This window comes from Diceros bicornis, chromosome 5 (assembly GCF_020826845.1).
Source record: "Diceros bicornis minor isolate mBicDic1 chromosome 5, mDicBic1.mat.cur, whole genome shotgun sequence".
NCBI classification, from domain to species: domain Eukaryota; kingdom Metazoa; phylum Chordata; class Mammalia; order Perissodactyla; family Rhinocerotidae; genus Diceros; species Diceros bicornis.
The window spans coordinates 61,881,410-61,892,901 of NC_080744.1; positions in this window are offsets into that span (position 1 = coordinate 61,881,410).

Here is an 11,492-nt window from a genome sequence, read left to right on the forward strand (position 1 = left end):
ACAATCTCATGAGAGACTCTGAGCTAGAACCACCCAGCCAAGCAGCTCCTGACCCACAGAGACTGTGTGACGTAATAAATGTTTATTATTTTACACTGCTAAGTTTTGGGGTAGATAACTAAAGTACAGATAACTAACGTACCCTACATGGCTGAGATCATCCTTTTTTTGTTTTAATTCTTATGAATGTCCTTCTCAGATGGTAATCTCAACTTCTACAGGGACACTGAAGAGCACAGTAGCCTGTGAACCATCATTTCCTTGTCTGCGAAAGGCAAAATTGGTGTGCAAGGCACAGAGCAGGGGCTCAAATGGAAGCTATTAGTAATATTGTTGTCATTGCATTATTAATATAGTAATATTAATATTATTAATATTGTTATCATTAATAACGGAAGCACCCGACATCTATTTGCCCTTCTGCATCCACCTCTCACCTTTTCCCACTCTATTCTGTGCCTCAGGAGACGGGCCTCCACGGACTGTATCTCTCACACTCAGGCCTCCAGTAGGCTTTGGCCAATGGGGAATGCTGGAGATGCGGGGCCAGAGAGAAGTCAGGAGCGGGTATATTTCCTGGGGTTCCTCTCTGCCAGGTCACCATGGTTTGGCTTTGTGCCTCTACCTAAGGCCACAGCCCCTGTCAGGGGACCCTCTCCATATACACCTTCGTGCTGGTTGCCACTTCCTCCCCTCTCCCCCTAGCCCTAGGGGTGGGAACTGCTCCCCACTGTTGCTAGCTCCAGGGTGCTGCACTGTCCCTTTGTAGTTTCCCTAAACTCTGCCCTCATACTTTTGTAAATAGTCCCTTTATTAAACTCTCCTCAAATCACACAGATCCCCTGCGGTGATCCTGAGTGGCACACACAGCTTAGAAATGATGTAGCATTGTTAGTTGTGGCTGTTTTTAATAATGATCCTGGAAAAAAACATGGTATAATCTGAAAGACTGCTAAGAATCCAAATAAATATAAGACTGAGTTTAGAAAAATCTCAACAAATGGTTGTTTAGAATGTCCCAAGTTGCTTCTCTGGCAAATGTGTATATTGCAGGTATGGAAGGGACCTTGCTTCCCTCATAAAAGCAAAACCCAGGACCTCCAAGGTCAGCTTTGGAAGGAGCCTTGCCGGGTTAGGAGAGCAGAGAGAGGGAGAGTAGGGGAAGGAGGCAGGCCCAGCCTTGACTTTGTTCCCAGTGGACGTTTCTTACTCTCAGTCCCACCCCTCCTGCCCACAGGGCGCTGCTGCTTCCGTTTAATGCTCTCTCCTGGAATTTCAACAACAGCAACAAAAACAATTTTATAAATATTTAAGGAGAATAAAAAGAGCCTGAGCTAGAACCGTGGAAGATTACGAAGTGTGTTTCTGTTACTAGACTGGCTCACTCTCTCTCTAGGCTCCAAGGTCTGTCCCACCCTTGGGGCCAGCACACCTTCACAGGCACCTTGCTTGAGTTTCTCACCTTCGAGGTGGGCATAATGCTATTGTAAGGTCGTCGAAAGGATTCATCTATGTAAAGTGTCTGGGACAGTGTTGACACACAGTAGGTGCTATTTTCAATGGCAGCAGCAGAAGCTGTAGTTATTAGTGAAGATGATGGGTTTGGAACATGGACATGTGTTTTGACATTTAGGGTTGGAATTTATGCCAGGAGCCTGTGTCTAAACACACAGTCCCAAGAGGGTCTGGGATAGACTATGAAACAGCATTAAAAGCCTGGTGTCTGCACAGAGATTATACAAGTTGGCCTGTAGATGACTTTTGTTAATAGAATAAAGGCGTGATGACAGAATAATAATCAAAGACTTAAGTTGTTCCTAACCACTGAGTCTTTAGAACCCAGTTTAACATTTCCATGGCTCAGGTTTATTCTGAATCTCAAGTATTATTCAGTGCTGTAAGATAGGGGTAGACTGGGATGACTGAAGGTGCAAGGCTTGCCCTGACACTACATGGCCCCAACTGGTAGCTTCTTGAGCTCTTATATCTCAATTATACTTTTCTGTATTACAATTTGGCCTGTTTCCTCAGTGTAGGCTTTTAGCAACCATACCTTATTGCTTAGAAAGTGATAAATGTGTTGAAATATGTTGAAATGTTAATAAATATTGGTTGATTGATAGTGTTTGGCTAGAGTATGGGGGCCTACCCACATCAGAGTTATTGGGAGTCTTGAGACAACCCCAAAGCTCAAGAATCCGAATTTTGAAGAAGCACTAGTTCTCCGTGAACATGACCTGTGAAGGCTGCTCTAATGCGGTCACTCAGGTCCTCAACAAGCTGGGAGGAGTTCACTTTGACATTGACCTGCCTACCAAGAAGGTATGCACTGACTGTGAGCACAGCATGGACACTCTGCTGGAGACCCCGGGCAAAACAGGAAGGGCCATTTCCTACCTCAGCCCCATGTAGCGAGCGCCTGGGCCCAGGGCCCACAGGATGGACCAAAGCGGGCAAGACACTGATCCTCTCTTGACTTCCAGACAGACCTGAGCCTGGCTGTCCTGCTCAGCGATGGGAGTTCCTGCAGAGACCCCCACTTGCCCTGCTCTTCCCTAGCTTCCCTGCAAGAAAACAAAAAATAAAAATAATGTTTGGCTAATGATCGTAAATGCTTTCTCATCTTCCATTTCCCTCTTTATCATTAACTGCTTCAAATCTACTATAAGCTGGGTAGCCCGATATCAAATCTTATAGCTGGCTATGGTGCTGGAAGGAGTCAGTATTGGAAAGCAGCTGATTTTACTCTTGGGGCCCTAAAGCCCATGTGGAGCTCCTTTTCAGGAAAGCTGGCCGCGTGACCCTGCTACCGTGGAGCAGGAACGGGCAACAAACCCAAGAATAGCTGGCTAAAGGTCAACCAGCAGCCAATGAGACGACCCCAAAAGGACACCAGTAACTAACTGCACCAATCAGACCCTCTCTTTTGGAGAGTTTGAATGTGATTCTCAAGAGGATATCCCATGCTGAGGAGGCTGGGGAGGAGGAAGAAGCCTAGAGAAGTGCAGAAAGAAGGCAGTGAGCAGAAGCCCCAGCACAGAGCAAGGCTGTAGGAGGAGTAATGGCAGAGGCAGAGAATAGCTTTGTTGCCTGACGGTGGAGCCCCAGAGTCAGGAGCAATGCATGCTGGGGGCCATTAGGCAATGCTCCAGGCGTCAGAGCTGCAGTGATCCCAAACGATACCTAGACCATGTCCTGTTTACCTCCAGGGCTGTATTAAGGAGAGAGAGTTGGTGCAGGGTAGGTGCTCCGGAGTACGTGGCTGCCCGGGCTGTTTTGGTTTGTTTGTTTGGGAAGGTGAACTGTGGAGAGGTAAGGAACTCAGACTCGCTCTAACTAGAGTACCTTACTTTCTTGATTTTTTTTTTTTTTAATTTAAGCATTCTATCTATGGAGCCTGGAATATATATTAAAATTCTCTCAAGAGGAGACATACTTTTGAGCTGAGGTCCTATTTTCCAATTTCTTTTCCGTTCCTTTCTGGTCTGGCAGGAGGTTTTTATATTGCCTCCCAGGTGTGGGACCAGCCACTATGTAGAGCTTGTAAAGAATGAAATGGGTTTCAAAAAAAGTTAAAGGAAATTCCTTTCCAAGATGCTGTTGGCTTTAAAATTCCTAGTCAGAGTATCAGCTAGCATGACTTTTAGACACTCAATTCAAGGTCACGGAATTCCTCTCCCTGCTCATCTCTGCTTTCTCAACTCTTCAGCTCTACCAACTCCCACCCTACTCCTCCGCTGCCTTCTCAGACTGTCTTGGCTCCTCCACTCCTGCCTTTCTCTGTGTTCTTCTGACAGAATGTAATACTTCCCAGCACCAGACATTATTACACCGTGTTGATAGACAAGGAACCCAAAGTGCCCATGTGAGAGACAGAGCAGGGCTCAGTGAGGACATTCATTGCCAGCTGTCACTGGGGAGTAGAGAACATAGCTATGGGCCCAGGGAAGCCAGAAAAGAAAGGCTTTCTAAACAACCGAAAAGGAATCCAGAAGCCATAAAGAAAAAGGAACACATCTGATTACATAAAATATTTAAAACTTCTAAAGGGCAAAAGATACCATAAAGTCAGAAGGCAAATGACAGAGTGGAGAAATGTATTTGAAATACATGTAACAGACAGGAGGTAAATGTCCTTCCTATACAAAGAGCACTCTACAATTTAATAATAAAAACATGAAAAGCCCAAGAGAAAAATGGGTTAAGATTTTAACAGACAATTCAAAGAGGAGAAAATGCAAACCTCCAAAAGACATAAAATGATGCTTGACCTTACTTTAGTCAGAGAAATGCAACATGAAAAAATGAAATACTATTTTTTTCCCATCAGATTGGAAAAAACTAAAAAGACATAATATTCACAAAGGAAATGGCTGTACTCATACATAGTTCATGATATATCAGCTGAAAAATTAGACAGATGATAGATAGATAGATGATAGCAAGATTCAATTTCTGTACTTTAAAAAAGCATAGAGATAGAAAGTGACCAATGGATAGGTCCATGTAAACTTGAAGAAAAAGATGAAGAAGGATACACAGCAAATTGTTAATCTGGGAAGTGGAAAGAGGGGTCTTGTGAGTCTGTGTGTGTATAGGCATAGTTGGGTTATGGGTGGTTTTTGCTTTATGTGTTTTCACTAATTTTCAACCAAATTATAAAATGTGATATCATTTCGTAAGGATGTTTGTGATAACTGATCGATCCATGGCATGCCTATTATGCTTTAGTTACTGTACCAGGATATTCCATGTGTTAGTTCATTTTATCCTCACAACCTTCCATGAAAGATACTATTAGAACCATTTTGTAGGTGAAGAGGATGGAACTTAGAGAGCTGAAGTGACTTGTCCACAGACTTTGGCTGTGGTCATGGCTTACAGGCAATTTGAAGCAAAGGTGTGATCTACAGAGGTGACACCTAGGTTGTCATAGGACTGGATTTAAAGCCTCCAATCTGATGAACCCCCTTTGAAGGGCGTGACGAGTCTTTAAAAACTGAGTCTCAATGTATCCTTCCCCGGCTTCTTCCTTTTGGCTTTTGATGTCCTGGCTTCATCTAACAGCCATACCCCAGCCTGGGAACCCGAGTGAGGGTGGAGTGAGAGTAGGGACTTGAAGCCCCCAGCACTAGAGGGCAACTTCACCTCCCGCCACTAATCCTGGATTAAGCAATACCAAATGGTAGTCGAGCTGTGTCAACTGCCCACATTTTCAACAACACTTCTGGCTCTTTGCCACCTCTTTCTCAGGACACATCCCCAGCTGGGAAATCCCCAGAACCCCTCTTCCACAAAGCTGACAGCCCTTGCACAGGGCTGTGGCAATGACTCCAGACCTCTGGTGAATCTAATTCTGTATATAGGGAGGGATTGCTAGTCTTCCATGCTGGGGTGGGGCATGGGGGGAGTCTGTGTAGGGCCAAAGATGCCAGGAGGAGCTGGACCCAGGGGAGCAGGAGACATCCGAGAAGCGTGGGGGTGTAAAGACAGCAAGAGAGCCAGTAGTTCTGAAATGAGTCTGCATGGGTCATTAAAAAATCTGGAGCCACAAAACAATCCTGGGAAATAAGGTAGCCTGGAAAATACAAAATACCATGAAAGAGACAGCTAAACGCCTGAGACAGGTCCTTGGTTTGTGCTTAAATGATATTAGTGTGTTTTGACATGTGCATGTGTGTGGAGTGGAGTCTTCCAAGTTCTGATGACTTGATTCAAGTATCACAGCACCTGTCCCACCCTTTGAATCTCGCCACCTTCCAGTTGAAGCATCTTCCCTCCTCCTCGACTGCAGCCCCCCCGTGCAGGCCACTGTCCCAGCTTTTCTGGGGCATGGGTAAATTGTCTAAGATCTTCAGTCCTACCCACCAAATCAGGTCTGCTATCCTAGGGCAGGCAGCCCTCCTCTGTATAGCTCAGGGGCCTCTGGAAAGTCCCTGGGTGTTACCAGACCATGGTGTTCAAACTTTTTTAATTGCAACCCTCAGCAAGAAATACATATTATACCACAACCCACTACACAGGTGTTCGTTAGCGTGGGCGCGCACACACACGCTGAAACAAAGTTTCAATGAATAATACTTAATAGTTACCCTAATTTCTATGATGCACTCTGATTGTTTTCCATTCTATTCCTTTATCATTTTTTGAAACTTTCGTAACTACTTGCAGCTCACTCAGTTGACTTCAAGACCAATGGGTTAAGACCAATAGTTTGAAACACACTCAAGACAATCCAATTATGCAGACATTTTGGAGAGAATACCTCAGTTTGCCACAGCCATGTGTACTATAGGAGAAACCAAGATGAGGGGCAAGTTGTGGTCCAAGGCCATCTCTTGGACCCTCCTTGGTGAGAGATTCTCAGTCACCATAGAGTTGGACTGTATGGAGTCATATGATGAAAGGGACCACTGTAATTCTAGAATAAAAATAAGATTAATTACTGAGGGCTTTCTATATGCTGGGTATTGTTCAAAGCACTTTACTCCAATTAATGCATTTAATCCTCACAACACCACCAAGCAATATGTAGTATTATTAATCCCTGATAGTTCAAGAACTTCACCTCCAGGAAATAGCTAATAAGTGTGGATGCAAGAATCAAAGCCAGGCAGATTGGTTCCAGAGCCCCCAACTCTTAAACGCCACACCTCCCTCTGTTACCACAAACCACGCAACGAAAAGGTTAATGAAAATCTGATCCATAACTAAACATAGTCTGTGAAATGTTTTCCAGACAAGGAGAAAACTAAATGTGCTGTTTTTCAGGATTTGATGTTCTGATTTCTGCAGATGTTGCTATCCCATAGTGAAACTTACACGGGTGCAAACAGGACCCCTGCAAACTGTTCCAGCTCTAAGTGTCCAAAAGTTACCTTGGACCTGTTATGTAATAGCATTGAACTCATTATGTAAGGGCCTGCACATGCGCCCTGATTAGGCCCAGTTGTTACACAGTTGTAACATATCCTGTGCACTCTGGTGTATGAAATCTCCAACTGCACTAAGCTGGGTGGGGGCGGTGGGGAGAGGGGCATTGCTTTGGGAGCTATCCTCAGTGTTCTCCATTGCTTGTGCAAGCAATAAAACTTTCTTCTTTACCCATTTCAGCCTTGGTTGTGCTTTTCAGCTCCACGCTCACCAAGAGATGCACCCATTGAGTTCAGTTACACCTCCTCCCAGACATTCTCAGGCCTTTCACCGTGAGTTCATTTTGCCATCCTTTCAAAGAATGCCATCCAGTGCTGAGCTCAGCAGGCTCCAGCCAGAATTCCACAGTGGACTTGGACTACAGTTGGAGCTCTGGTGTGGTCAACAGTCCAGGACTGTTAGTCCTGGTGGCCTCAGCAGAGCATTCCTTCAACACACATTTACTAAGCACCTGACACTCAGAAGATCAGTGCTGGAAGGCATCTCAGAAACTATCCAGTTGCTTAGGGACTTTCATATGGAGTAAAAGGGGCACAGGGGCCTCCCGCCCTGGAACTTCCACTTTTGTCTGTTTCAGATATGGAGTTTTGGCATAAACTCATACCTGAACAAAATAGTTCTGCTGTTAAAACAAGTTTGTTTATTTATGGAGAGGTGAGCAAAAATTTTCAGGAGTTAGCTTTCTTTTGGAAAATAATTCATTGAACACTTTATTATTAGAACAAAATACACATAATGTAAAATTTACCAGTAGCAAGATTTAGTACATTCACAGTGTTGTGCAATATCCACCACTATCTAGTCCTAGAACATTTTCATCGCCCCAACAGGAAACCTCATACTCATTAAGCAATCACTCCTTATTATTCTCTCTCCCCAGCCCATGGCAATCACGAATCTACTCTCTCTGTGTATGGATTTGCCTATTCTGGCTATGTCATATAAATGAGATCATACAGTACATAGCCTTTTCTGTCTGGCTTCTTTCACTTAGTATAATGTTTTCAAAGTTCAACCAGGATGTAGCATGTATTAGTACTTCATTCTTTTTTTATGGATGAACAGTATTCCATTGTATGGATATACCACATTTTGTTTATCCATTTATCAGTTGATGGATATTTGAATTGGTTCCACCTTTTAGCTATTGTGAATAATACTGCTATGAACAATTCTGAACAAGTTTTTGCTTGAACAACTGTTTTCAATTCTTCTGGATATATACCCAGGAGAGGAATGGCTGGGTCATATGTTTAAGTTATTGAGGAACTGCCAAAATGTTTTCTACAGTGGCTGCACCATATTACATTCCCACTAGCAACATATGAGGGTTATGATTTTTCCACATCCTTGCCAGTACTTGTTATTTTCTATTTTTAAAAAATTGTAGCCGGGGGCCGGCCCCGTGGCTTAGTGGTTAAGTACTCGCGCTCCGCTATCAGCGGCCTGCGTTCAGATCTGGGGCACGCACCAACGCACCGCTTCTCTGGCCATGCTGAGGCCACGTCCCACATACAGCAACTAGAAGGATGTGAGGCTGTGACATGCAACTATCTACTGGGGCTAAAAAAAAGGAGGAGGATTGGCAATAGATGTTAGCTCAGAGCCGGTCTTCCTCAGCAAAAAAGAGGAGGATTAGCATGGATGCTAGCTCAGGGCTGATCTTCCTCACACACACACAAAAACATTATAGCCAGGACTTGCCCCCTGGCCCAGTGGTTAAAGTTCCATGTGCTCTGCTTCGGCAGCCTGGGTTCTTGGGTTCAGATCCCAGGCATGGACCTGCTCCACTCACCAGCCATGCCGTGGTGGTGTCCCATGTACAAAATAGAGAAAGATTGGCACAGATGTTAGCTCAGGGGTAATCTTCCTCAAGCAAAAAAAAGAGGAGGATTGGCAACAGATGCTAGCTCAGGGTGAATCTTCCTCAGGAAAAAAAAATTATAGCCATCCTAGTGGGTATGAAGTGGTATTTTATTGTGGTTTTGATTTGCATTTCCCTAATGACAAATGACATTAAGCATCTTTTCATGTTCTTATTGGCCATTGTATATTTTCCTTAGAGAATTGTCTATTTAAGTCCTTTGCCCATTTTTAATTGGGTTGTCTTTTGTTGATGAGTTGTAGGAATTTTTAATATATTCTGGTGAAAAGTCCCTTATCAGATATATGATTTGTGAATATTTTGTCTCATTCTGTGAGTTGTCATTGTACTTTCTTGATAGCATCTTTTGATGCACAAAAGTTTTTAATGTTGATCAAGTCCAATTTATCCATTTTTTACTTTTGTTCCTTGTGCATTTGCTGTCATTTTTTTAAAAACCACTGCCAAATCTGAGATCATGGAGGTTTACCCCTATGTGTTCTCCTATGGTTTTAGCCCTTACATTTAAATCTTTTATTCATTTTGAGTTAATTTTTTAATATGGTGAAAGGTAAGTTTCAAACTTATTCTTTTGAATGTGGATATTCAATTTTCCTACCACAATTTGTTGAAGAGACTCTTTCCCCATTGAATGGCCTTCACACCCTTCAAAAAGCAATTGACCATAGGTATATGGGTGTATTCTTGGACTCTCAGTTCTATTCCATTGATCTATATACCCATCCTTATGCCAGTTCCACATTGTTTTGATTACTGTAGCTTTGTAGTAAATTTTGAAATCAGGAAAGGTGAGTCCTCCAACTTAGTTCTTTTTCAAGATTGTTTTGGATATTTGCAGTCCCTTGCAATTCCATATGAATTTAAGGATCACCTTGTCCATTTCTGCAATAATGCCTTTGGGATTTTGATAGGGTTGGCATTGAATCTTTAGATTGTTTTGCATAGTATTGCCATCTTAACAATATTAAGTATTTGAATCCATGAACCAAAAATGTTTTTCCATTTATTTAGATCTTCTTTATTTCCTTTCAGCAATGTTTACTTACAGCGTTATGTCTTGCGTCTCCTTGGTTAAATTTATTCCTAATTTTTAAAAAAATTAATGGACGATTTTGGGGGGCAGTTTTAGGTTTACAGAAAAATTGAGAAGAAAGTACACGGAGTTCCAATATACCCTCTTATTTTATCCCTTTTGATGCTGTTATATATAGAATTGTTTTAATTTCACTTGGGGGTTGTTAATTGCTAGTGTATAGAAATACAACAGATTTTTATGCATTGATCTTATACCCTGCAACTTGGCTGAATATGTTTATTAGCTCTAATTGCGTTAATACTTGACCTTTGCTCTAATCCAGACACCTTCTTCCACCTCCATTTAATTGTTGAAGAAACCAGTAGCTGGGACTTGCCCAAGGTCCTGCTGCCCATTAAGGCTGAGGTCCGGCCCAGCTTAGCGCTTTCCCTTCCATATTCAGAGCACCAGCTCACTCCCTTAATTGAACCTGGGATTTTTCAGTGTAATTTGCAGGCTCAAATTCCAGGGAGTTTCCTCCAGAAAGCCTCCTGTCCATCCCTTCCAACTCCCCAGTCTCCACCCCGCCTTTGCCCCCCTTTAACCATTATCATGAGCCCAGCTGGATTCCCACCTCGTCTCTGGCCCCTAGCTCTGGCCACCTCGTCGTGGAGATAACCTGCAGTAAATTAAACCTCAGAACCTTTTGCCCCTGACCTCCCACTTGGAGCAGAGAACTGCTGAGGGACCCACCCCATCTGCTCCCGGTATTCCCCCGACCCTGGTCTCCCCCAGCACTAATTCAGGCCTCCCAGAGCCCCCAGAGCGCTGCACGCGCTGCCCTGGCAAGGGCAGACCTTTTGCCTGCAACATGCCTGCCAGGAAAACACGCAAATTCAGCATGCAAACCAGGATTATTTTAGGGGTCAGGGGCCCCCATTTGGAATCTGGTTTTTATGCTCACCTAAAGCATAAAACTTTATAAAGCATATGCAACTCTAGACCCAGAGAAACTGTGGGCAAAAATAGAGAGGTGGGACTGGGGCCTGGCTTTGAGTGGGTGAGGAGGGAGAGGGAAGGAGGAAACGAAGGCCCGGTGCCCCGCCCGGTTGCCTAGGTGACGAGGGAGGGGGAGGTGGATGAGGGAGAAGTATCTGAGTGAGCTGTTGATCAGAGTGTGTGAGCTGTTGATCAGAGTGTATCAGATCTTAACACCATGAGTAGCACTCATCTCCGCTTCTTCTGCTCCCAAGAGCTCAGCTGCAATGGGGGAAGCAGAGGCGGGACCCCGAGCCCAGGGGAGCCTTCCCCGTTCTTTTACCCTAGTACCCGGTGTTCTGTGGCTCCCGTAAGACTAAAATCTCAGCCCTGGTAAGGGGCTTGCAAAGTCTCCTGGCTCAGTTGTTTTCAAGCAGGTTTGTAGCAATAGATCCTTATTTCAAAGGAAATCTTACCCAGAACCCCAGTATGCAAAACAGGCACATAGGGAGCTTCCCCCAACAACCGCACCCACCCCCTCCGGCCCAGTGCTCTAGGGTTGCAACACCCAGAATGTGAAAATCTCTGGTCTGGCCCAAACCATCATTGTACAGACGGGAAAAATGAGGTCCCCGGGCGCCCACTTACTTGCTCAAGGTCACTCAGCAAATGAGTTCGTAG